The sequence below is a fragment of the Tenrec ecaudatus genome, chromosome 9 (assembly GCF_050624435.1).
Source record: "Tenrec ecaudatus isolate mTenEca1 chromosome 9, mTenEca1.hap1, whole genome shotgun sequence".
Lineage (NCBI taxonomy): Eukaryota > Metazoa > Chordata > Mammalia > Afrosoricida > Tenrecidae > Tenrec > Tenrec ecaudatus.
Window position 1 is genome coordinate 58,156,904 of NC_134538.1, and position 25,925 is coordinate 58,182,828.

Sequence of the window (25,925 nt, forward strand, 5' to 3'; positions counted from 1 at the left end):
ATGATTTGTCAGCAGGTTTCTTCCCCTTGTGTGTCTATTCTGTTTAAAATAAAAATATATATTTCTGTAATACACCACCAAGAAAGTATTGGATTTAAAACCTACCCTACTTTGGGATGACCTGCTTAATAAAACATGAGAACATTTACTTCCAAACAGGAACATATTTATAAATATCAAGGTTAGGCCTTCAATATAATTTTTGGGAAGACACATTCAAATAAATAATTCTCCACCTTTTATTTCCCCAAACCCATATCCTTCCCATATGTACTCAATTCCAAAATTCCCTTTCACATTAAAAAAATATTTGTTCCAACAGCATTCCAGTTTCAATAATAATTTTTATCTTAGTTACCCAGGGCTATTCTAACAAACTACCATAAGCTGGTCTCTTTACAGGATATAAATTTATTTCCTCACAGTCTGGAAGCTAAAAGTCCAAATCAGAGTCTCAGCTGTAAGGTCCTGGCTTCCTGTTGGTGGCTCCAAGCATTCCTTGACTTCTAGATAATATGTCACATGGTCTCATTATTTTTTTTCCTTATTTTCAAATAAATTTCAGAGAGAATGTAACAAATGAATTTCAGAGAGAATGTAACAAATAAAAATATAGCCAACGATGATCTGTTCCCTGAATTATTAAAAGAAAAAGTGAGTGTAAGGGACCAATAGAAATCAACCTGCCTCCCCCGAGACTTTGTTTCTAGGAACTACACTCTGGGCAATGTAAAAATTAAAACAGAGTTTTGTGTTATATATTTTAATAAATATTTATTTTAAAAGTAAGGCACACTTTGAACGATAAAAAGTCAAAGCATCCAGAGCTTCACCCCGAAACTTAAGCCATATGACACGACAGAGGATTTGGGGTTCATGAAACCCAACACAGCACTTGAAATCCTGCTCATCCTGTTATGGCCGTAGTTGGGTCAGATTGGCCGCGACTGAACAAGTTTGGTCATGTCTTATCCTGGGCATGAGACACAGGAAACAGAACCCTCTGCTGTTGAGTCCGTTCTGACTCAGAGAAAGATGTGGTGACACCGCAGTTAAGGCAAATGGCTGTTAACCAAAAGGCCGGCAGCTGGAGCGCTAGGCGGGTAGTTTGCACGTAGCCTGTGTGACCATATGACGCCTGGACACGAGGTGGGTGTTGAACCCCGTCACTTGGAATGCTCTTTAGTTCATGTCATTAGAGTTAGATGTTTTAGGGCATTAGGACTCGTATGCAATTGAAAATAGTTTCCCAGCTGCCATTCCAGAAGAGTCTCGCAGACCACCTGTTTTCCACGACCACAGAAATGAAATCTGACTCTTGAGTGGGGACATTTCAGGCAGTCATTAACAGCTGTGGAGCACCATTAAGTCATGTCTCAATGCTGGATGTGGTCAGGGCCAAGAGAGAGGCCTTGTTGAGAGCTCGCCCATGTGGAGGCAGGTTAGGAAACTACTAGCGGCAAGGAATATCTGTCTTCTGAAGTTGACCCTTGGAGAGGAGAGTCAGAATGAACAATGGATGGAAGACCAGGACCATCAAAGAAGGCTCGAGCCTTAAATAGGTACCACGGATGTACCTCATTTTAAAGGTTATATTACCAAAACTTTACACATCAATCACACCTTTGGAAAGAGGCATCATGCATACTGTGTTAGCTTACTCGTTATTAAAGAAAGCATTTTGAAACTATCCTCCCCAATTCACTCTCCATCCACTTTGAATTGCGATAGAAGGTTGCCACAGGAACAGGCACAATACAGATAACAAGGAGAGCCGTGTGAGTCGGTTAACAACAGGAAACAACAAATCTATTCTTCATAGCGAGGGCACCGGCGATTCAGCGGCAAAATTCACATACAGTGGAGGCTGGTGTGCTGCTGTGAAATAGAGTGAGTTTCACCAGACTTCCAAACTACGACAGACTAGGAGAAAAGGCCGGGTGATCTACTTGTGAAAACCCGAGGAGAACCCCTGGATCACCACGATCTGATTTGCAGGTGATCGTGGGAAGGGTAAAGGGCCAGCAACCTTCCATTTTATTGTGCCTGGGGCTAGCGTGAACTGGTCAATGGGATGGCTGCTATGGTAAACTTCAATAGTGGGAGTTGAAGTTCAAATTCTTTTCGTAGTTTGCTCCTGTTTCTACACGCTCCGGTTCTAGCTTTCGGAAACTCTAATGCCCCACCCCGCCCTCCAACCCCAACTCTCGTTCCTTGGAAATATAAACGAGGCTGGGCAAGTGGAGAAGACCACAGAAGCCAACTCGGTGCAGAAAGAATTTTTGTTTCTCTGTGAGGACGGGAGATGCTGCAGGACCGAAGGAGGGGAAGACAGTGCTAAAGTTCTCTAACTCCAGGCAGACATTAGCTCAGTTCCGAGCTAAGCCAACTTATATATGGAAAACCCACTGACCCCCCACAAATCCCAAGATCACCCTGTACCAGGCTTTCTTTCGGCCTCCAGATTAGTAGATATCTCAGGAATTCCTTCCCCTCACTGACAAAGGGAATCTTCCAGGCATTTTAAACTTTGAAATAGCAGACACAAAATGCTCGGCTGTTATTTTATCTTGGGAGTTGAGAATGCAGCCACGTTTTCGGCAGCTGTATACTCTGGTGAAGGGAGGAAGAATTTTAAAAATACCAATGCCTCGTTTTGCTTTTATTTTAGTCTGCAATAGCACATCTCTTAGATGAAACACAAGTGCTGTGGGGAAAGCAAACTGAGCTGATGGTCGGGAACATCAGCTGGGGACCGCACCCTCCCTTCGTTTCCCACCCTTCCTTCAGAAGACATTGAGGCATAGTCTGTATGCTGGAGGCGCAGAAGGGAAAAGGGAGTTGACTGGTGCCCATGGGTGCTATGCGTGGTTCCTGATCAGATGTTTGGAAGGTCGAATCTACTTCTACTTAGAAGCACTTCAAGAGAAAGACCTGGGGATCTACTTAAAAAAAAAAAATCGGCCATAGAACATCCTATGGTTCACAGTTCTACTCTGGCACACATGAGGTCTCCGTGAGTCATGAACAGCTCTGTGGCAGCTGGTTACGGGTTAGCTGATTGTGGCGATTAGGGTTTTTTTTGTTTTTATATAATTTTATTGGCGGCTCTCACAGCTCTTACAACGATCCATACATCAGCTGTATCAAGCATATTTGTACATATTTTGCCATCGTCATTTTATAAACATTGACATTCTATTTGAGCCCTTGGTATCAACTCCTTTTTAACCTTACCTTCCCCCTCCCACCCTCGTGACCCCTTGAAACATTATAAATTATGGTTAATATCTCACACCCACTGCTGCCTGCCTTCTCCCTCGGTGTTTTCCCCACTCCTCCATCCACCTTCCCCCTACCCTTCTGGTATTGCTATTCCCATTTCTGTTCCCAAGTGGTTCATCTGACCTGGATTCTGTGTGTCCTGAGGTATTATCTGTAAAATGGTTGGGGGGTGGGGTTGAAGGAGAACAAGTTAACCCACACTTTGGCTGGCACAGGTTAGGTTTTTTGTGCTAATGTGGCACCTGTAAGAAGATAAGGGTAAAATCCAGCCAATCAATCAGGGGAAGCTTGGCGACATGTTTCTGGGTGATGTGGTCCAGATGTACGAAGGCCTTGTGGTCTTTGGCTCTTCTCTTTTTGCCCAACCCAATACATCGCCTGATCCCGTCACTTCATGTCCTGTGGGGGAGGTCAGATGCTCACAGGCATCCTCCCAGAGAGTGATCTGTTGCCAGACTGCAGTGGGCCCCACTCCCTGCTGTTAATGACAATGGATGCCTGCAGTCATCTATTTGGTTCCTGTAGGTGGGGTTTACACCCTACTGATAATGGTTCCTATGGAGATCCAGAGAACAGGTCAAGCAAGGTTAAGCTGCCATCTTGAATCTAGGGCCCGCCCATCTTGTTACATATAAAGCCCCAATCCCTCCTCTTCCAATTGCGTGTATGTCCCTAGACCACCCCCTCTCATTACTGTATTGCCTATAGGACAGCCCCTTCCAGTGACGTATGTCTTCACCTGTGATTAGGGGCTTGCATGTCCCCAGAGAATATAAAAAGCCTGGGCTAGCATTAAAGATCTCTCTCTCTCCCTCCATGTGGACCATTAGTCGGGGCTGAGGTGAGCATGCTACCATGAATCGTGACTGACTCCATTTATTTCAATACTTCACTTCTATCTCTCATGCTCTCTATAACTTTACCATGATCTTTGCTTATTATCGCTGTACAATTGTACCTACCAGACCCGTAATGTTGAGTTAGGGGCTGGCTTCCCCTGACACATGTCCCCACAGGTACCACAAGGTTCTACTGCTTTGCATCACCAGGCTGCACCACCTGGCCAACTGTCTCACATTGCCAAGCTCTGAGATCTCACTGTGCCTTGCATGGCCACACCGCACTACCAGAGCTTGTTGTCCTTCACCTGCTTTGCTCTTCCACCTGCGGCTCCTTTGTCCCTTGGGCCCAATGCCATGTGAGTTGGAAAGACTCATCATTAGACCCACACAGTGAGCCATAGTGGGCTCTCTCTTCTTTCTCTGAACTGTGTGGACTCTTTCCTGTTCTAAATTCTTTTCTTAATATAAATCTCTGTACTTACGTGCGTTTATAAGTGTCCTGGTTTTGTGCCTCTGGAGAACCCAGCCACAGAGGAAAGACGTTTATAGATATGAGCTTTCTAGCTTGGTTCTCCAGCCTGATTAGTCCAGAAGATCCCGAGAATGTGGCCTCTGCTGGTATAGATAAGTCTGCAGCTCTTAGAAAAGAGCAAAATTAACGATACCAATAAATGAAGTGTTAGCGAGAGGCGAGCCTCTGGGTGAGCTTTGTTGCATACTCTCCAGCAACTCTGTCAGAATAAGGAGCATAACACAGTGGGTTGTCTGCACTCCTCACACGGGAAAATGTGGAGAAGGAGGGAAATGAAATCAGAACTTTGCAAACATGCGGCAAGCACCGCATAAAAGACCTAAAAGCTTCGGCTTATGCCATGAAAGACACCCTTCTCTCTTCTAGAAACAGAGCGGATGACGTTGAAGACCAAGTCCAGAGTCTTCTACGAGTAGCTGAATTACAGTGACAACTGAGATCTAAGCCTAGAAAGTGTCTGTTCTTCAAAAAGGGACATTCATTCCGAAGAAATGGGACCCCGAGACATGGAATGAGGGCACATGGGAACATTGAACCCCCAGATTTCATTGAGCCCCACCCCCATCAATAGCTCCACCCCTCCCACATGAGGAGATGAATCTGCAGGCAGTAAGCCCACATTTGAAGAGATTAATCCAACTGTGCTGGCTGATACTTAGGGTTTCATCTGGAACATGGTGTGGGGCAGTTGCCTTATGAGATATTATTGAGAGCCTCCAGTGAGCACCCTCACCATTCACGATTTCTTTTAGACCTACACCTAGACTTAATTATCACAGAGTTCCTAAAGGTGAGGTACAGATGGTGACCCAAGGAAGATGTGCTATACTTGCAAAGAACTGCTGGAGTTTTCTTGTATGTCAAGACAGAAACTTGGAAATTATGCCTGGGAATGGTTAAAAAGGGCATGGGACACTGGTGCCAGGAGCATAAAGTTAGATCTGTTAATTGATTTGGGCCAACAAAGCAGATTCTTCATCGAATAGTTTATGTGGTTGGTTCACTGAAGCATGGGCTGCAATATGGTCTACATTAAGCCAACTTGAAATACCTGACCTAACTTAGTACCCTGTAGAGAAGGTATCCAATATAAATTGGTATGTTAGAGTGGAGTTATCAGAATAAGACTCACAAATGGCCTGCTTCCCTAACTATGGCATGGAATGTAAAAGTGGAATAACAAACTGTGGCCTCGTTTGAATCAGCCTGGGCACCATCAGCTTTCTTCACCACATTTGCTTACACATCCATTGTGTCTTCAGTGATCTTGTTGGGAAGGTGAGCATCACAGAATGCTGGGTTATTAAAAAAAGTGTCTTGAATTAAAGGAGTATATGGGTGGAGGCCCAATGTCTGTCTGCTGCCTTACTACTTAACAAATATATGTATATAGATCTGTTTCCTATTGTTATGTATAAATATATTTACATATATATTGCCTCTACAATAATTTTTTGTGGACTCATGCATCTATTTATTCAGAAATATTCAGAAATATTATTGAGTTCTTAGTCTATGTCAAGGGAGCTCCATGGCATTGTGGATTAGGCATTGGACTCCTAACTACAAGGTCAGGTTGGTGATTCATAGTCACCAGCCACCCTACAGGAGAAATGTGAGGCTGGGCTGTCTAGAGAAACTAATTCAGTGACTACTCATCTATGAATGAGAAAGAGCTTCATATCAAGAGGTAATTATATATCAAGAAGGCATCCCTATCCAGTCCAATTCCAGTCCATAAGTTCAAAACTAGTCCATAAATCCCTCTTCACATCCACACAGCCACATGCCAGTGACACAGAAAGGTGGACCAGGAAGCAGGGAGATCACAGGGTGAAGAGTCATATGGACTCAAGGTCAGTGGGAAATGGCAGAATTCTGACAAATCTCAGGCTTGAGTGGCCCACGTGGGGTTACCCCTTGAGGCAGAGTTCCGGCAGGCAAGAAGGCAGAGGGGCAGAGAGAGAGAGTGGTTATCAGAGGCCCTCACTCCAAGGAGATGCCACCAAGCTAACAATTGATAGGTTTAACGCCACCCCTAGCCAGGAATGTCGAGTTGACATAAACCCTAGATGCATATGTCTCCCTTGTACAGCCAGTACAAAGGAAGATAAAAGACAGATAAAACACGTTTCCTTATCAGTGGAAGAGAGGGAAATCATGGAAGAGATGGGATGTTCACAGTTCTCCCACAATGGTTGAGTTGACAGAGCAGGGACTCTTGGGTGCAGGGCTCTACGTACCTGGGAAGGGGAATTATGCTACAGAAAGCCAGCAATGGTGGAAGGTCCACCACTAGCAAGATAAAAAAACCTGCCTTTTTTTTCTATGAGGCTTCCAGATTAGCTGAGGTCCTTTGATGCCTCACACCAAAGTACTTCAATAAACTCACGTGCTGTTTTCCAACGTTTCCCTGACTCTGGTCTGGATGATGTTCTCCATCTGCTTTCTTGCAAGTGAGATAAGAACCAGGAGAGGAGAGGCTTGAAATCTCGAGCCAACTCCCTGTGATGGAAATAAAGCAGACAGTGTGTGCAAGAGGAGCAGAAAGAAATTGTATTATCTGCGCAGACAAGGAGCAGTGCCGAATCTCATGACCAAATTACCATGAGCTTCCCCAATTGGAGACACCCAGCTCTCTTTATCCCTGTCGATTTCCAGGATTCCTGGAACCCCTTCTCATCTCTCCCTGCCCTTTAACCCACCTCGTCCCATGAGTCATGCTCTCTAGATGGACATCTCACTTGAGAAACAGGCTAAGGGAGAACTGTGGGTCAGATGATGGCATCCCTCCTGGTGACGGGCTTGCAGTGAGTTGGGAGACTCTGATGTAGGCCCATGCTCTCAGACAGGGAGCACCGTGAGGCCATTCTTTGCAGAGGAGCCTTGAAATGGAATGCTGGTGACCAGGATCCACAAGGTGGAAGATTTAGCTGATAGAAGATTTAGATGTTTGGGTCACAGAGTATCATATGGGGCTGGGAGAATCATAGAAAAGGGAATGCTGGTCTAAGGGTGTCCTTACGGCTTTGGTAAGTTTGGGTGGGGAACCATTGTGGCCAACTTAGGGCAATGAGGAAGGCCTAGGAAGAGAGGCCCTTTGCACTGGGACCTCTGGGAGAGAGATTTCAGGCTGGAGAAACAGTGAACACAAATTCCAAGGCAAGGTGAACTTGTTACTAAAATCAACACATATTTTCAACAACTTTTTTTGGCCTTAGGGACACTAGAAGCTCTGATCGTTGCCTGCTTTTCCCTCTGAACCTTTCTCCCCTCTCTGCATTTCCTCTGGACGCGATGCTACATTTATAGCCATTCATTTTGATTTTATAAACTTTACCTAGCAAACATTTAATTCAAGGGCAAGGGAAAATTAAGGTGATTTTTTTTTGACATGGAAAAATTCAGAATGTTGGCCTCTGATCGACTTTTGGTGAATAAGCCTTTCTGACAGTTGCTGAGGTATCAATCAGTCACATGCTCCAGAAGTCACTCATCTTCAGTGTTCATTTTCATGGTCTTTAGTATAGCCACAGGTATGTCCAACCAGTGTCATCATCTATTTCAGTACTTTCTGTATTCGCAAGAAGAAATCTCGTGCCCCTTTTCTATCACCTCCCCTTCCTCTGGCCGTTACCCCCACAGTCCTAAGCAACCATTACAGACTTTTATCTCTACAGTTTCCTGTCCAGGCCTTTCATATGTGTAGAAAAGAAAGTTTCTTAATACGGTCTTTCTATCCTCGTCTCGGTAACTCCCTCCCAAAGAGGGGGTGGACTAGGCAGAGAGGTATGTAAAACACTAGTAGGAGGTTGGTCAGTTTAGTTGGCATACCCCGGCTAGAAGAGAGCTTCCTCAGAAGTTGGAACAGAAAGAAATCACAAGGCCATCGAGGAAGAAGCCACCAGGGGAACAATCCCTGCCAGCAGCGGTGGAAGTGGTAGACACCATGCCCTGCCCCAACCAGAGGGCAAGGCAAGGAGACCATGAGACACAGAAGAGGAGCAGAGTTGAGACTATGTGACTGTCAGGTAGAGCATTGGGCATGCTTCCTGGCCCTGACAGGCCGAGGCCAAGGGACCAAAGGGCTGAGAGGCTGAGGACCAGAGAGAGACTTGGATGCTGGCTAAGGAGAGGTGTTGCTGTGAACCAACCACTGAATCTTTAATGCCTCATGATCTTGACTTTTGGTAACTGATTAATTTCTCTAGTAAACCCCAATAATTGTGACTACTGTCTGTAAATCCTTCATGACCATTGCAACAGATTATTATTGTAACCCAGCAGAGAGGTAGAGTACTGAGAGAGGGAGGATATGAAAGGGAACATATTGGCCTTTGGTGACTATTTTCTCATTTAGCATGATGTTTTCAACATTTCCCCCTATTATAGCATGTATTAGTACTCCATTATTTCTATGGCTGAAGAATATTCCATTATATGGATATTGTGTTTATCGATCAATTGATAGGCATTTGCATTAGTTCTACTGTGGCTATTATGCATAATGCTGCTCTAAATATTCGTACACAGTTTTTATATGGGCATATTAGTACTTCACCTCTCTCAGTTGTGTAGCTACAAGTGGAACTCTGGGTCATGTAGTAATCCTATGTTTACTCATTTGAGGAACTATTTGGCTGTTTTCTAAAGCAGCTGAATCGATTTCCATTCCCACAAGTAGTGTATGAGTATCCATATTATTGAGAATACTTGCTGTTATCTTCTTTTTTTAAAATTTAAATTCTAGGTGTCCTAATGATTGTGAAAGGATATCTCACGGCGGTTTGGGTTTGCCTTTCTCTAATCCCTGTAGCTTTTCATTTGCCTACTGGGAATTTGTTTTCTTCTTTGTAAAGGAGCCTATTCAGAATTTTACCCATTTAAAAATTGCATATCATTTTATCATTGGGTTGAAAGAGTTTGTGAACATTTTTGAGGCTATAACGGGTTGAGGTGGGTCAGGTTGGTCAGCACCAAACTCCACTCCCTAGTCTTTCCAACCACAATGAGATATCTTCAGCTCAAGTGAGGTGTGGAGTCTTATTATTATTATTTTGGCAATGTAGGACATTGACTAATAAAAATAATTCTTAGGGAAAAAGTGTATAATGTTTAAAAGTTTGGACACTAAACTTTTGGACAATGTCACCAAAATACTAGGTACAAGGGGATAAGAAAAACAGGAAAACTTATAAAGCATTTCAAGTTGTATGGAGGATAGATGAAGTAATATATTATGATTAGTTTCCCATGCATAACAACAGTAACAGAAAGATAGTCTTAAATACGTTTGAAAATTTCTAGAAGTAAACAAGAACAAGATACAAGCTTTTCAACTTTGGCATGAAAACCTAGTTGTGTGCTTTTTTATAATATGGAACATATACAAGTGAAATTATACAGAAAGGTTAAATATGGGGATGAGCCATGATATAGAAGCAAATGTTAAAAAAGGAAATTTTAACAGTTATATGATAATAAAAAATGGAATTTAGGCAGAAAGGCATTAAGCGAGGTTATAAATTATGGGGTGGGGACAAAGAAGTACCCTCTTTTGATGGCAGCATCATTCTACTATTTATAATATACTTGAATTGCCTAATATAACATTATAGTCAATTAGCTAAAACAGTTGCACAAAATTTAAGTACAAATATAGAGATGATCTAATATTTGTTATAAATATTTCTCAAGCACAGTACATTATGGAAAAATTAAGCATCATTTCTTTTAAGCACCCATTGAATAATAAGCCTGAGAAGGAAGTAGGATTGTAGGCAGAGGGCAAAAATCAGAGACAATTCCAAAATATTAAGCTTTAGATGTAATGAAGATTTTTGGTTGATAGAACTACAAACTTTTCTGTAAAGAGCCTTACAGTAAATATAATATATTAGACTTTGCAATCCACATGTTGCTTCTATCTCAGTCCTTCAACCGTAGCTCAAAAGATGCCCTAAGCCTGAAAAAACAAATTTGTTGTCATTGAGTTGATTCTGATTCTGGTGGCCTTATAGGGTTTTCCAGGCTATAAATCCTTAGGGAATCAGACTGCCACATCTTTCTCCTGCAGAGAGGCTGGTGAGTGCCAACTGTCAACCTTTTGGCTAGCAGCTGAGAGGGCTCAGCTTGGAACCAGGGCTCCAAGGATGCCGTCCATTATCCCCAAACCCAGTGCCATCCAATTGATTTTAAAGAAGAGCAAGCTTGCATTGGGTTTTCAAAGCTGTAAATTGTTATGGGATGCCATAGACATGTGCAAATGCACATGTGTGTCTGTATTCCAATAAAATTTTATTTACAAAAACAGAGCATTTGTTAGATTTGGTCTGTTTTCCTTGTTTGGGGGACATCCAAGTAAGATGTCCTATTAAGTACAGGCTTTGACATAACTCATAACAATGATAGATTAAATAAAAAAAGAGAAAACCAAGAGGCATTCATGTTCAAAACTAAGATAAATAGTTCCAAGTACTAGATACAAGTAGGTCAGCACTGAACAAGATTGCAGGGAGGGGATACTGCTCTTTGAACCTGAAAGCAAGCAACCTTGTCTGAGAAATCGGTTCCTGCAGGGGGCAGGAATTGTCCCATCAGTGATCAAGGGTGGCCAGAGGGTGTCTACAATAGTACTATTTTTCTTTCTTGTGAAATGAACACGAACAACGGTTACAGGTTGGGTTATTACTGTTTCTTAACTGGGCACCGTTATACCCCAGGCCTTTTGTTATGTTGAGGCTTTGTTGCCACTGAGATGGGGTAGCAGCCCTGAACTTGAACTGAGAGGAGTTGGTGATGCTAGACTCATGATCAGCATACAGCATTGTTAGGAGTAGGACTTCACTCAACGGCACTAGGTCTGGGACCTTGGTCAACACATTTAATTGCTGCCTAAAATGTTGGCATTTCTAGTCAACTGAACTGTTGGAAGATCAAGTTCTCTCAACTATACCAGGAAGACAGAACCGGGAAGCTACTTTTGAAAATTCAGCCATTAACCTCCCTGGCGGTCTAAATATGTCAGGAATTTTGTACCCAAAGTGGTACATTGTTTTGCATAAAATTTGTTTTATATTGTAGGCCTGTAATTCTTAAGAAATTACTCATTTTAATATACATTCCAGTTATGGTAAATTTTAATACACAAAAGTCATAAATTATCATATAAATATAAAAATAATATATTTCAATAATGTAATCAAATAAAAACACTTCAATTTTTCAAAAAGGGTGCAACATCAAGGGTGCATTCAATAAAAGTCCTGGGTGTGAAAAATTTTGAAACCTGGCACTGCCACAAAGTCCGACATCACAATCAGGACAATGGAACCTGGTTTCCTTTCCTATTCTCTTTCCATCGCCATCCTGCTTTGAGCAACAAACCACACCCATCCGTGTCAGTGCTGACTGTTTTTCAGTTGGTGGGATGTAGTCCATGAAGTCAGGCATCTGGGCGACAATGTCAACAGCGTGACGTCCAGGTCTATTCATAGCCATGGTGTTTGGTGGTTCACACAGGTCCGTTCAGCAACTTTCCAAATGAAGTCAGAATGAACCAAAGGCTTGGCACTCTTTGTGCTAAACATAGGCATTCCACAAGCATTGCTCGAGAAGATACCTGAAGATCTTCTTGTGGGATTTCTTTTGCTGTTTCCGCATTGCTGGGTAGAATGTAACTGCTTGGTCAGCTCTGTGGACACCTCCCATGGTTTTATTTATTTTTTTGGTAGAAAGTTGTCTTTATTTCCCATCAACCTAATTTCCATGGAAGAAAAGTTTAGGACCACTCAGTGGTTGTTCCTACCCACTCGGTGCCTGAGCGGTGGGGGCTGCAGACCAGTCTTCAGTGGGGAACTGCTGGGTCCGCACTGAGGGCATCTGGACGCCCTCAGACCAGCCGGCCACCTCTGGCTGAGCGGCAGGGAACTCGGGAGCAGGCGCAGTCCATTCGTCCTGAAACTCTTCCTTGGTCACAGCCTTTTCAGCAGTGGCCTGCTCTTCCTGTTTGATCTCCTCGGGGTCTCTGTAGAAGTAGAGATCGGGCATGACCTCCCACGGGTGTTCCCGGGAGATGGTGCCCTGCATGGGCAGAACTTCCCGGGCCAGCATCCACCGCATCAGGCCCACTGAGTGTTCCACGGGAAGGCAATGGCCACGTAGCGCAGAGGAGAATCGGTGTGACACAGAGCGATGGTGGGCAACGTAACGTCGGCGGCCTCTGTGAGGGGCTGGTGGTCAGCCCTGGGCTCAGTCACCACTAGGAGCCATGGCTCTCAGAAGGATCTGGTTAGGGAAGGTTCCTGGAGCCAAGCGCCCGGCGATTGGAGAAGCGCCTGTGGCAGCAGCCAACATCAGCACAACGTCAGCACAGGCTGGTATTCCTGGAAGATAGGGCGCGGACGTCAGCAGGGTTTTCCATAGCAACGAAGCCCCAGAAGCTTCTCCCAGGCCCTCTTCGGGTTTATGATAGAGATGCCGTCACTTTTCCTTTTGCAGACGGACTGTTGCGTTTGGAAGTCAAGGTTGGCACCACCTACATGGGCTCCTGCAGCCAGGAATGTGCGCACATACTCCTCCTTCAGCTGCAGGACGTCCAGGGCTCCGGACATGGTGAAAGTGTCCCCTTTAAGTTAGGACGGGAACCAGGACAACACTGTATGGACCCTGCTCTGGGTAGCGCGGAAAGGCCCTCCCATGGTTTGATTGTCGTCTGGTACTCCGCGTGACTTCCTGACTTCTTCCCCACCTTTCGTGCGCACCGTCCCAGTTGAAGTATTATGAGCTGTTCTCCTTAGGCACACATCTTTCTTGTCACTCCATCGCAGGGCCAGCATCCTGCCTTTCTGCCAGGCAACCACTTCTCCAGTTTTTAGCAGCTTCTTGCCAAACATTGCTGGCACGTCATGCCGGTTAGCCCTGACGGTTCCATAGGCATCGGTTTTGTTTTTTATAAGAAACTCATGAAGTTCAGGGGATGTATAAAAGTTGTCAGTTATAACGCAATAGCCCTGCTTTAGCAATGGCTCAATGAGTGTTAGAACAGAAGATGTTGCCATTCCATGGTTGCTGTACTTTGGATTGAATTTTGTGCCTTTTCCAGTGGATATGACTGAATTCCACATGTAGCCGGTTGGCGATTCACAGAGCACATAGAATTTTATGCCAAGTCGTGCTCTCTTTGATGCAATGTGTTGTATCCGGCTGAGCCGCCCCTTACAGGCCATGAGACTGTCATCTCTGCTGATGTCTCTTTCTGGTACATAGGTCTGCTGGAAATTCTTTACAATCATTTGAGATACTTCCCAAATTTTCTTTAGTTTTGGCCCAGGATGAGTAGTTTCATCAAATTCTTCATTGTTTGTGAAGTGAAAAATTTCATGAGGGAAAATCTGTATTCTGACATGATGGTGCCAAAAAATGGAGTTGCAAGTAATTTATTGGAGGTCCAATACCATTTCCGCAGGGGTTTCCCCACCACTCCCTGAGGTATTATTAGGCCCAGAAATTTCCAAATGTCATCATTAGTCACTGGTTCCCACTTTCTGCTTCTTGAAAACTTATGAAGCAGAGTAGTGGATTGTTGCTCTTTGTACCAGTTTGTCTCCATAACAATTTTTTCTTTTCTTTTTTTAAAAAAAAACCATTTTATTAGGGGCTCATACAACTGTTATCATAATCCATACATATACCTACATCAATTGTATAAAGCACATCTGTACATTCTTTGCCCTAATCATTTTCTTTTTTTTACATTTTATTAGGGGCTCATACAACTCTTATCACAATCCATACATATACATACATCAATTGTATAAAGCACATCCGCAGATTCCCCGCCCCAATCATTCTCAAAGCATTTGCTCTCCACTTAATGTAACAATTTTTTCAATGACCTCATGGGTCAGAAATAATTGTAGGTACACCAAAGGGTTGTTGTAGTCAATGTCTGCTTTCATACCAGGTGCTCCAGTAAACGGGAATCTTGGGGGAGCTGCCTGATCCGTACCGCCTGATCCGTACAGCAGACAGTAGAGCACCAAGTTTGCACATTGCTGAGCTCAGGTGAGGAATCATCACTGTTGTCACTTACCTGATCAGTGTCAGTGTCATTTGATGAATTTCCCCCTGAACTGCTATCGCTCAATTATGAGAGTAATTCTAAGTCACTGTTGCTGTCATTTATCTGGTCTAAAACTCCTTTTGTGCTAAAGTGACACTTTTTTGATGCCATGGACAAAAATTTCCAGGCAAAAATTTTCCAAATGACAGTAAAAGGGCAGGCAGGCCACTGGAGACTGATCTAGGGACAAATCTGAGGTGATTTGCTTTGATACAATGTAATCCTCACAGGTTACACTGTATCACTGTGTGTGTATGTCTCTTTTAGACTTGCAGTTTTGAATTTTCCGTCCAGTTCCGCCCCTGTGAGGCAACACTGAACACAGAGAACAGAACAGAACGGAACGGAATGAGGAAGTCAGATCGCTGCGATCACAGCGGAGGGCACCACTGGACTGGGGAGCAGATAAGGGACTTTTCTGCAGTGGAATCCCGAGTGTGGCTCGAGGTTACCGCTTCTGACAGTTAACATTTACCCGGAGCCACACTCGCGATTCCACTGCAGAGAAGTCCCTGCCAGGGAGGTTAAGAACCTTGTGGAGCATAGTTCCCCTCTGACACACAAGGGGCCATAAGTCATAATTGACTCCCCACCAAGTAGAGGTTTAACATGAAAACAGGGTCCTGTTTTGAGGGTAGAAATTGTGAAAATGAGAAACTTACCCAGTGCTGTTTGTTCATTCTAAATATAAAATCTCTCTGAGAATCTGCCTGGCCTCGGTCATTCTCCAGAGCCCTCAAGTAGGTTTTTTTGTTGTTGTTTTAATATTTTTCCCAGAGTTTCATGGTTGTTATATGTAAGGCATCAGTCTTACAGAAACCTACTCTACCTTTCAAGAAGTTAAAATTTTTGCTTTTTTCAAACTGAAACTTCCAAACATAGCCATTATAAATAAGTGCATGCACATAATTATTTCTTTATGAGTTACATTTATTTAAAACGGAATTGCATAGAAAATGTGAGCTATAAATTTAAATGTATGTTATAAATTTAAATGTAATTTAAGCTATAAACTTAAATATACCTTAAATATATATTTAGAATTAAAAATATATTTAAATATATATTTAGAATTTTAAATAGTAAATTTAATAATTTAAATTAATTATAAATTTGTTATTAAGTTATTTGTTCTTTAGATAATAATTAGGTTCATCACACATTTTTAAAAGCTCTATTTGCATATCAGTATAAATTATTATACAATTTAAAATAATATTTTCAGGGATTCTAATAGAAATTTAATATATTTATAATAAAAGAGGTAGATTTGATAGGAATGAGAAACACTGATTTCATACAATTGCATGCCAGCAATGATGAGGACCATCTACACATAAACAGGAAGATCCAAACCAAGTACTGGCTTGGTACCTGGATCAGGAAGATCTCTCTTGTCAATATTAAAAGAAGACATAAACCATCATTATGAGATGTGACCTTAGATGGAAAGCAATGAGGGACTGGATGAGGGGAATGAATTAAGAGGGGTGGTTATTTGAAAAGAAGGGTTATGGAGAAAGAGAGAGAAGGGAGGATAAATAGAAAAATCTTTCCAAGTGAAAATGCATATACAAATGTAAAATTTTGAAATTCTCATAAAACATCTATTGCTAAACAATTCTGCTAGGTGGACTTTGGGCCTCTACTAAAGTCCTCCCTCGACACAGAAACTCTTTATTCTAATAATCTGGCACTCTGTGATACTCACCTTCCCAACATAATCGCTGAAGGCAAAATGGGTGCAGAAGCAACTGTGGTGAAAAAAGTGGATAGTGCCTGGCTATCAAAAGAGATAGCATCTGGGGAAGCACATCAGTATGTGTGATAATGAGGTGTCAATGGGATCAGGTATCAAGTATAAGAAGATCCAAAACAATTATATTGATGCAAATGATTGGGGTTGGAGTGAATACCCAGAGCCCATCTGTAGACAATTGGTCATCCCCTCACAAAAGGGTCACGTAGGAGGGTCATTCAGCCAGGTTGCAATATAGCACAGACAAAACACACAACATTCGTGTAGTTCTTGAATGCTTCCTGCACCCCACTACGATGACCTCAGTTCTGCCTTGCAAATCTTGCTAGACTAGAGTATGTACATTTGTACAGATAAGAGCTCTCTTATGGAATCCAGGACAGATAACCCCCTCAGGAACAGTAGTGGGAGTAGCAACACCACGTAGGGAGGGGGGAGAAGAAGGGGGAGGGAGGGGGAACCAATCATAATGATGGATAACACACATACACCCCAAGGGGGATGAAAACCAGAAATGCGGGTAGAGGGAGATAACAGACAGTATAAAATATGAAAATAAGAAATAATATATGAGTGATTAAGGATTCACAAGAGTGAGAGAGTGGGGGGGGGGGGAAGAGGAGCTGAATCCAAGGGCTCAAGAAAAAAGTTCTGCATGACAAATCAATAGTAAGTGAAATTAGTCTAATGGAATTAAGATAATAGTATAGTCTGACAAAGACTGTAAAATGAGTATTGGATTTGATTGGGGCTTATAAATGTAGATATAACATCAATAATAATCCAAGCTATGAAAAAAATCAGATAACAATGATAATTTGGTAGAGAGCACATGCACAAAGTGTTTGTAAATGAGAAATAGCATCATTAGAATTCCTGACTTGACAGGAACTACATGTCCCTAAACACTGTTGATGAAGAATACCTGAAGTACCACGGACTGTCTTACCAAGGACAAACTAATCTGTCTTGGACAAAGTACAACCAGAATGTTCCTTAGAAGGAACATTCTCATATACTTTGGACATGTTATCAGAAAAGACCAGTCCCTGGAAAAGGTCATCACGTTTGACCAAGCTGAAAGTCTGCAAACAAACAAACAATACCCTCAACAATTGACGGAAATAATAGCTTCAAACAGAACAATTGTGAGGATGGCACAGGACTGGGCAGCTGCTTGTTCTCTTGTACAGAGAGTCACTTTTAGTTGGAATCGACTGAACAGCACCTAATATCACCAACAGGAACACGCCAACAACAAATAATCAGCTGTTATACAGCTTCCCCTTTACCAAGTTTTACATGAGAAGAGCCCACTCCCCGACGTGGTACAGAGTCTACCTCCCAGCAACCCTCTATTGGGTTTCCCAGGTGGTCAATCTTCATAGGAACAGGTAGCCTCTTTGTGCCACAGAACTGTTAGTTGGTTTGAACCACCAACTCTGCAGTTAGCAAACCAATTCATCGGAGATAAAGAGAGAACATCTTTTTCAAAGATTCTCTGGCCCATTTTTTCCCAGAAAGCTTACTAAAAATAGAAGTTCTAGGAAGCCCTAACTCTCCTTATGAATTCATATATTGATGGGAATACTTAGAATTAGGCTTCTTCCGTAGACAATAATTTTCACAGTTAGGAAATAAGTTCTAAGGGCAAACAGTCTTAGCTTCTTTGCAGAAGTGAAACTTCTCAACAGTGTCCTTTACAATTAAAAATATAGATTCATCCTTAAAGGGACCTGGACTTGCCTTTTACGTCATAGGCTGCTGTGGCTGGTATTTATTCGTTCTGTGTTTCTTCATTGGTAAAACTGAGTATGATCGCCTGCCACTCATCACACAGATGCCCAAATGAAACAAGTCTATATAGAAAGACTCTCTTTCACTGGAGAGATCTCTAGACTAGCTAGCAACTTTCGTGCTCAAGGGGTTGATTGGAATTCCTTGGGGATTGCTCCCTACACAAACCTTTTGCGGTTCAGAAATTAGAAACAGCCTTGTTCAGCGGCCTCTTTGGCTTGCCACATAAAACTCTCATCCAGTCCTGTCAAGGTCTCCCCAGGTAAATACAGCCAAGCACCCTTGAGAAGATGCCAGCTGAGCAAAGCCCTCCCCATCTCCTTTCCTGTTTCATATTGTTTGCACTTTGATAATCCCCAAAGCTCAGTACAAACGTGTGCTATGTAAAAGGTGCTGTATTAAGCAATACGGAGTCACATGAATGCGAGCTGGTTGCTTTTCGACATGGAGAGCTAATCTTCCAGGCTGGCATTGACAGTACTGATTTCAATGCAGTGCCTGTGCTCTGGAAGCGGTGTTGGCACCTGCTCCGGGTTGTGAAACTTGGTGTAGCAAGTTTCTTTTTGACAGGTGCCGTCACATTTTAATTGCAACTAAGCTCACTTGGCAACACATCTCTTCTTGGCAGCATCTGAATAAAATATATATTTTACAAACTGGAAAGCAGACTGGTGATTCAGTTATTCCTTTGAAAAGGAACTGGGAGGAGAGGGACGTTTCAAGTCTCTCACCACGTGCTGCATTGAGCAGAGATAGGCATTTCTCCAGACTCCTTTCTCGTCCACAAGGCACTGGACATTTCAAGCACCTGGTACTCAGAGAACGTTTCCTTCAAATAGAATGGGAACATTTCTACAGCTTCCTGGGAATGCAGGTTTCTTGAGTATGAAGAAAAACACTGTGGAGTCTTTGATTTCTACTGAATCCCTTTCCTAGGCTCGTTGTCTGGGAAATGCAGACAAGGTTCCTTTCCTCATGTCTCCCCACCGCTGGGAAGCCTCACTGGCTGGCCCTTGCTTCCATTCACACCACCTGGGCTGGTCTGGCTCCCTCTGTGTGAGAGCTCGGCCACTTGCCTTGCACAGATAACACAAATGCAATGTTTTCCAAAGCAGACAGATACTTGGGTAATTCTTTCGGAACATTGAGTTCACGATGGTTCAGTAAGCTGCATCAGTGGAGAACAATGCAGAACCCTAGAGGAAATCGGAGGGAAAACAGTACACAAGAAGGAGTGTAGTCAGAATAGCAAATGGTGGAACCACCTGCCCAAAGAGAGGTGGCCGTGGACCACTGTCCACCTCTGCTGAGCACTCCATGGTGGGAAGATTTGTGCTGCCTTGATGTGTCTTGGGCGACATTTTCCTTAGCTATGTGAATCCGAACATGGATGGCACCTGCTCCTATTTACTGGTGACAGTATAGTTACATGATAAATGATTGGAGACCTCAAATTCTCTAAGCGCTAAGAAAGAATTGGGTATTGAGCTAGATAATTTGTTAAATGAGGGGGGGAAAAAGGTTTAATCCCCATCTTTCACCAAAGGATGGCGGAGACTTTCATGACTCAGCCATGTTGTCTTAGTCTCTGAGGGTGACTGCTACAGCTGTTTCGAGTAGGTGGCTTTAAAGAACAGCGTCCCTCACAGTTCTGAAGGTGAGAAGTTCAAACTCAGAGGTTAAGCAGGGTTAGGCTTTCTCTTTCTCTGCCAGAAAATGTTTTCTTCATATTGTGTGTCTACTTGTAGACGTGTCTTCAAATGGAATCTGTGTTCACCCTGTGTGGTTCTCTCTCTACTGCCCCCTTTTATAGGACATCATTCAGAAAGAATTAGTTTTAGGACCCACCCTACTAAACTATGATCTCATTAACATTAAAAGAAGAGAGAAAGGAAATACAAATTGTTTCCCAAATAGCATCACAGAGAGTTTAGGACTTCAAGGGGGGAAAACAATGGTGGTGTTGGGGGAGGGTCACACAATTCAATCCATGACACATGTGCTGGAAAGTTAAACTGAATGGCCATCCGGGGAGAGAGGGAGCGCGCGCGTGGTGACGCTTACAAGTCAGGAGAACAGCTTCAATAGCTTTATTGCTCTTCACGGTTGTTTTGTGAGTGAGTATGGAGCCAAACTGGGCTTGGTCGACCTGATGCAAGGCCCAGGCTCTTACCACCAAGCAATCCTGATCTTGCAGTGAAACCAGGGCCCAGAGACACGGACTGGCTTTGCTTTTCCTATTTCTACAATACTAATGGCAACTCTGGAAGGTCAGAGGAATCCTGTCCTGGTACATTGTAGAATGCATTGTTCATGGGTCATTGTTGTTACTCATTAGGCTCTGATTCATGGTGACCTGATGCTTAACATAACCAAGTGTTTGCTCGGTCCTATGCGCTTTGTGATTGTTGGTATATCCAAGCCCTTTGCTGGGGCCACTGTGTCAACTCATCTTATAGAGGGGTTACCAAACACTATATCCTTTTCTAGCTATAAGTCTCTCTGATGCTGGGTCGAAAGGGACCTGAAGTTTCACTTTCCTTGCTCCTAAGGAACATTCTAATCATACTTCTTCTCATTCTTATTTGTTTGTTCTTTTGGCAGGTCACATTTTATTAATGTTCATTAACAACACCACAATTCGACTGCATACATTTTTCTTCTACCCACCCCTTTTATTTTTTATGCTTCCACTTTCACATTCTTGTATTTGGTTCAGAGGAGCATATTTGTGTCACTCCTTTTGAAGAATACCTTAATGAGTCATTTTTCTTTTAATATTTTGAAAACACCTTGATCCATCGCTCTCAGAACATAGTTGCTCTTTATTTTGTGTGAAAGAAATAGGCTTACGAGCTTTACCTCTCTTGAGCCTCACTCTTCTCATTCATGAAATGCTAATTGTACTAACAGTGCCTATTTCAAGAAGTCATTGAGAAATTTAATGGCGATGGAGCTTAGCATGTAGTTTCCTAGCTCTTAATCAGGATTACCAAAACTTGATACTCATTTTAGGAATGATATTGACCTTAACATTCGTATTTCTGGAGGTATTTTATAGAACTAATCACTAGTTCCGGGAATTCGAGCAACCAGGAACCTTCTGCGACGTCTAGCAAATTACACTGTTATTATTAGTTGCCGCTGAGTTGATGCTAGCTCATGGCAACCTCATGTATGTCTGAGCACAACTGAGCTCCAAAGCAAAGCCTGAGTTGCCAGAAGCAGATCACCAGGCCTTTCTTCCAAGGTACCTCTGTTGTTTTCACGTGCCGTCACGTTGGTTCCAGCTCGTAACGACCCTATGTACAATAGAATAAAACACCGCCCTGTCCGGCACCATCTTCACAATTGTTATCTGAGTCCGTTGTTGCAGCCACTGGGTCAGTCCATCTTGTTGAGGGCCTTCCTCATTTTCACCGCCCCGCTACTTTAGCAAGCATGCTGTCCTTCTCCAAGAACTGTTTTCTCCCTGTAGGCTTCAAGGCTAACTTTTAGCTAGTAGTTGGGTTGCTTGAGTAACAGGTGTGGCGGTCCTCTCTGACCTTCTTTGGATATACAAGGGAGAAGCATCGTCCATCTCCATACCCCAAGGCTGAGGTCAGACACTCCTCCCTCCTCCATCCTTCTTTTACCCTTTTGTGACACCAACCATCCTCTCACGGCCCTCCATTTCTCTGCTGGGTTGCAATAATCTGTTGTGATGGCCACACAGAGCTCACAGACAATGCTCGTCATTGTGGGGATTTATTAGGGAAGCGAACAGGTCACCACATGCTAGGATCATAGGATTTTAAGGATACTGTCTTTGGTCCATAGCAGTGTCTCTCTTTAACCAGCAGCCAAGACTCTTTCTGGTCTTAAAGTATTTTCAAAAAGCCAAATTTCCGGATGAGACTGATTTTTCACCTTTGGCTATCCCTTTTGCAAAGGCAAATTTTCCCTGTAATGTGGCTCTGTTGGCAAAACCAACCTTGATAGTGACCAGCTCATTCTGAAGATAAGGGCTAACAACCTGGCAAAATGCCAAATGTCAAACTAGCGTTCTTGTGAAGAAAAGTTACTCCCATGTAAGTGAATATAGTAAGCACCCTTTACTGGTGACTTGACCCAAAGAGGAGGAGAATGTGTAAGTAAAACCCAACCCTGAGCCGTTTAACATAACTAAACTGGCTGCCCTGGGTTCAGATCAGACCCCTTTTTACGTACGATTTCACTTTTTCTTTAGCCTTACCTATAGCTGAACTCTTGATATTCTTTAACTGCCCTTATCAAATAAGGATGGGGTAGTTAAAATAATTATTGTTTCTAGGACAATTGTCCTCCACTCCTTTCATTCAACCATTTGGTCTCAGAAGAAATGCTTAACATGTTTCATAACTGTCTTGTAATTATTGACCTATGATTTTTAAAGGCCCGTCAATCATAAGTTTTCTTTATGTTCTTGAATTGAATTTTCTGGACTTAAACTCTGAAAAATTCCTTTCATCGGAGCCTTTATTCATGGACTCTGTGGTTTCCTTGATTCTCATAGACTTTATTCCTTCAGTAAAACGTATTTCATTGATCTAGAACAGAGACTCCAGTTGCTTGCTGACAGATCCTGTAGCAGAAGCAAAGGCGATTCCAAATCAGTGGGGAATTTTTGACATTAAAATCAGGTAAACATGGAAATACCAGGTATTCTTTTTCACTGTCTCATGCATTGTCTTTCTTTGGGACAAGTAGTCGAGGCTGTGTTGACCTGAGTTAGCCCTACTGGCACAGAGATAGCATTTTGGCTGCCAAAAATTACCTGGATGGTATAGGAGTTTTAAAGAACTTGCAGGGGCTGCTGTGAAAACTCCTATCTCTTCACACAATTGCTTCCAGAGAACAATGGCTTCTCCTCATGTGTTTTCAAATCTCTCAAATGTTTCCCATCAGCAATTCTAACCTAGAACCAAAAAGGGAAGAGGATTTGGGAAATGTAGTTCCTGACTTCTATGCAACAAAGACAAGTCCTGAGGAAGGGATGCTACTAGGTTGACAATGAACAATGCAGTTCCATACCTCCTGGAATTCTTCAAGGAGGAGCCTTGCACGGCAGTGGTGAAACTCTTAGCCACTTAGTAAAATTCCCATGGTTTGAACTCACCAACCACGCTGTAGGGGGGAAAGTAGCAACCTGCTTCTGTAAGATTTAAAACCTTGGAAAACCTATGGAGTAGTTCTTCTCTGTTTCATAGGCTCACTAAAAAATACTAAACCAAATTAAACCAAACAAAATCCACTGCCATTGAATAGGTTCCAACTCTGTCACCTATTTAGAATTTCCGAGGCTATAAATCTTTACGGGAGGAAGGATAACCTGGTGGGTTTGAACTGCTGACTGTGCTGTTAGCGGTCCCATCCTTCCCCAACAGCACAACCAGTGCTGACATGGAGTTGACATACTGGCAATGTGTTTGTTTTCTAGTGATCTGTAGTATAGGGGATTATGTGTTGGTCTTGGAACTGCAAGGTCAGCAGTTTGAAACTACTAGCCACTCTGGAAGATAGCTGAGCCTTCCACTGACATGCTGATTTACAGTCTCAAAAACCCTTGGGAAAGTCTACTCTGTCTTATCCCACCACTCTGTGTTCTATTTGACTGAGTGGCACTGAACTTTGAGTGGCCTGGTTCATGTTCCCCAGTCTAGCTACCTACCCCTTGCTTCATGGCCTATTCCTCCAACCCCTGTCCCTGTCCACCACCCTGAAGTTACTGACTATGCACACGGTACATAAAGATCCTTTTAAGCCAAGCCCTGTTGCAATCGCTTCTCTGTTGTTTAGCTGTCTAGGCTTGACTTCTGGGCATTTTCTAACCTTCCCATGTCTCCAGTTTTCCATCTACGTCTGCTCTCTGCTGGGAACCTCTTTGTCATCAATCTCCATGGTTCTCCATTTGGCTTCTTCCTTCCCTGGGCTGGGTTTTGAGATGTTTGTACTATGTTTCTGAAGAAGGAGGGCCTTAGCAGGGTTATGAAGGACGAAAGGCACAAAAGAAAAAATAAATTGCTGTAGAATGATCTTCATTCTTTTTTCTTTTTTTGCTGCAAAGCGAAGCTCTCTTCTTTCCATTTGGTCCCCGGCTTGGAAGAGGGGCTCTAGGGCGTGGTGCTAAGGCTGGAAGGCCAGGTTCAGACAGAGGTGCTAAAGCTTGTCGGGGTGACACAGAAGGGCTCTCGAATGTGGCTGGCCGCCGCAGGATCCTGGTTGTGTTTGAGAGTGAGCCACTTGAAGAGACATTGGCCCAGCCCACCCTGGGGGCTGGCCAGCCTGTGGAGGTTGGTCAGGTGGTCGCCCAGCTTCTTCAGGGGTTTCACCTTTTTGTGCAGGAAATGGTTCTCCAGAAAGTCACTGAGATGGGCCTCTGCACGAGTGGACCCCACGGCCTGCAGGTCAGCGAGGGCCTGGTTGTGGGTCTTCTCCAGGGCCAGGGCCACTGCCATGGCGTCCAGGGTTCAGCCCCCCTCATCTTGGGGTGCCTTCTGAGGTCCCCCACGCTGGTTCTGCAGCTTCCAGAGACGCTGGGCCCACCGTACTTGTCCTTCACCAGCTCGGGGAAGAAGTGTCTGATGCCTTCTAAGGCCATATCGTCGCAGTCGAAGCCTGGAGAGGGACAGGTATAAGAGGCCCGCAGATGCAGGTGGACCAGGCGGTGGATGCCGACCTCAGCTTCAGCGTATCCGAGAGCTCATGAGTGGTCGCCCTGGAGGTCACCACGCACAAAATAAAGCCGTGTTAGCTGGTACCAACAAAAGGAGATGGGTGACAAAGAAGATGGTCCTGGAGGTGACACCTTTAGGAGAGGAAATTGGAGAGTGGTCCAAGGTTGGAGGCAGGGAGTTCCCGGGTCTGCTCCTTTCAAACACCTTTGAAGCAAGACACAGATCCACGGACCCCCGGCCAGCTTCGACCTTCATTCTTACGTCGGAATAGATACAATAGGGATTTCAACGGCTGATTTTTCCAGAATTAGATCACCTGCTTTTCTTCTGAAGCACCTTTGGATGGATTTGACCTTCCAACCTCTGGGCTAGCTGCTGAGTGTGTTACGTGGCTATACCATCCACGGACTCGAGGAACAAGAGAGGGACAGACTTTGGAAAGCAATAGCAACCCAATGTGTTCTGAAACACATTGTTTTCAGAACAAATTTTAATTTTACTGAAATTCAGAATTTGGGAGCTCGTGGAATTGGGGTGATGTCCCAGACCATTAAGCTTAGGAATTGGTTTCCTAAGGTCATCTGCATATCACACAAAGCGTAGTAAGTAGTGTAGTGAGACCATTTTGCTTGAGGTATGGACTATTTTGAAGTATTATCTGTCGGAAGTCAGTTTCATGGAAGCGGCAGTCAAGAAAGCAAGCAACATGGCATTGGGCAACTCTGTCACGCAAGACCCCTTTAAATTGTCCAGAGCAAAGATGTCACTTTGAGGGCTGAAGGACGCCTAATTCAAGGCATGGTATTTTCAGTTGCCTTATATACATGTAAAAGCTGGACACCGTATTAGGAAGACTGACGAAATGGCTGTGCTTGAATTTTGTCGTTGGGGA

The 25,925-nt window shown here is 43.5% G+C and overlaps 1 pseudogene; it reads right to left on the reverse strand.

The window, feature by feature from the left end:
• Positions 1-12,404: 12,404 nt before the first annotated feature.
• On the reverse strand, positions 12,405-13,271 carry LOC142456371 (small ribosomal subunit protein uS2 pseudogene; annotated as a pseudogene).
• Between the last annotated feature and the right edge of the window lie 12,654 nt (positions 13,272-25,925).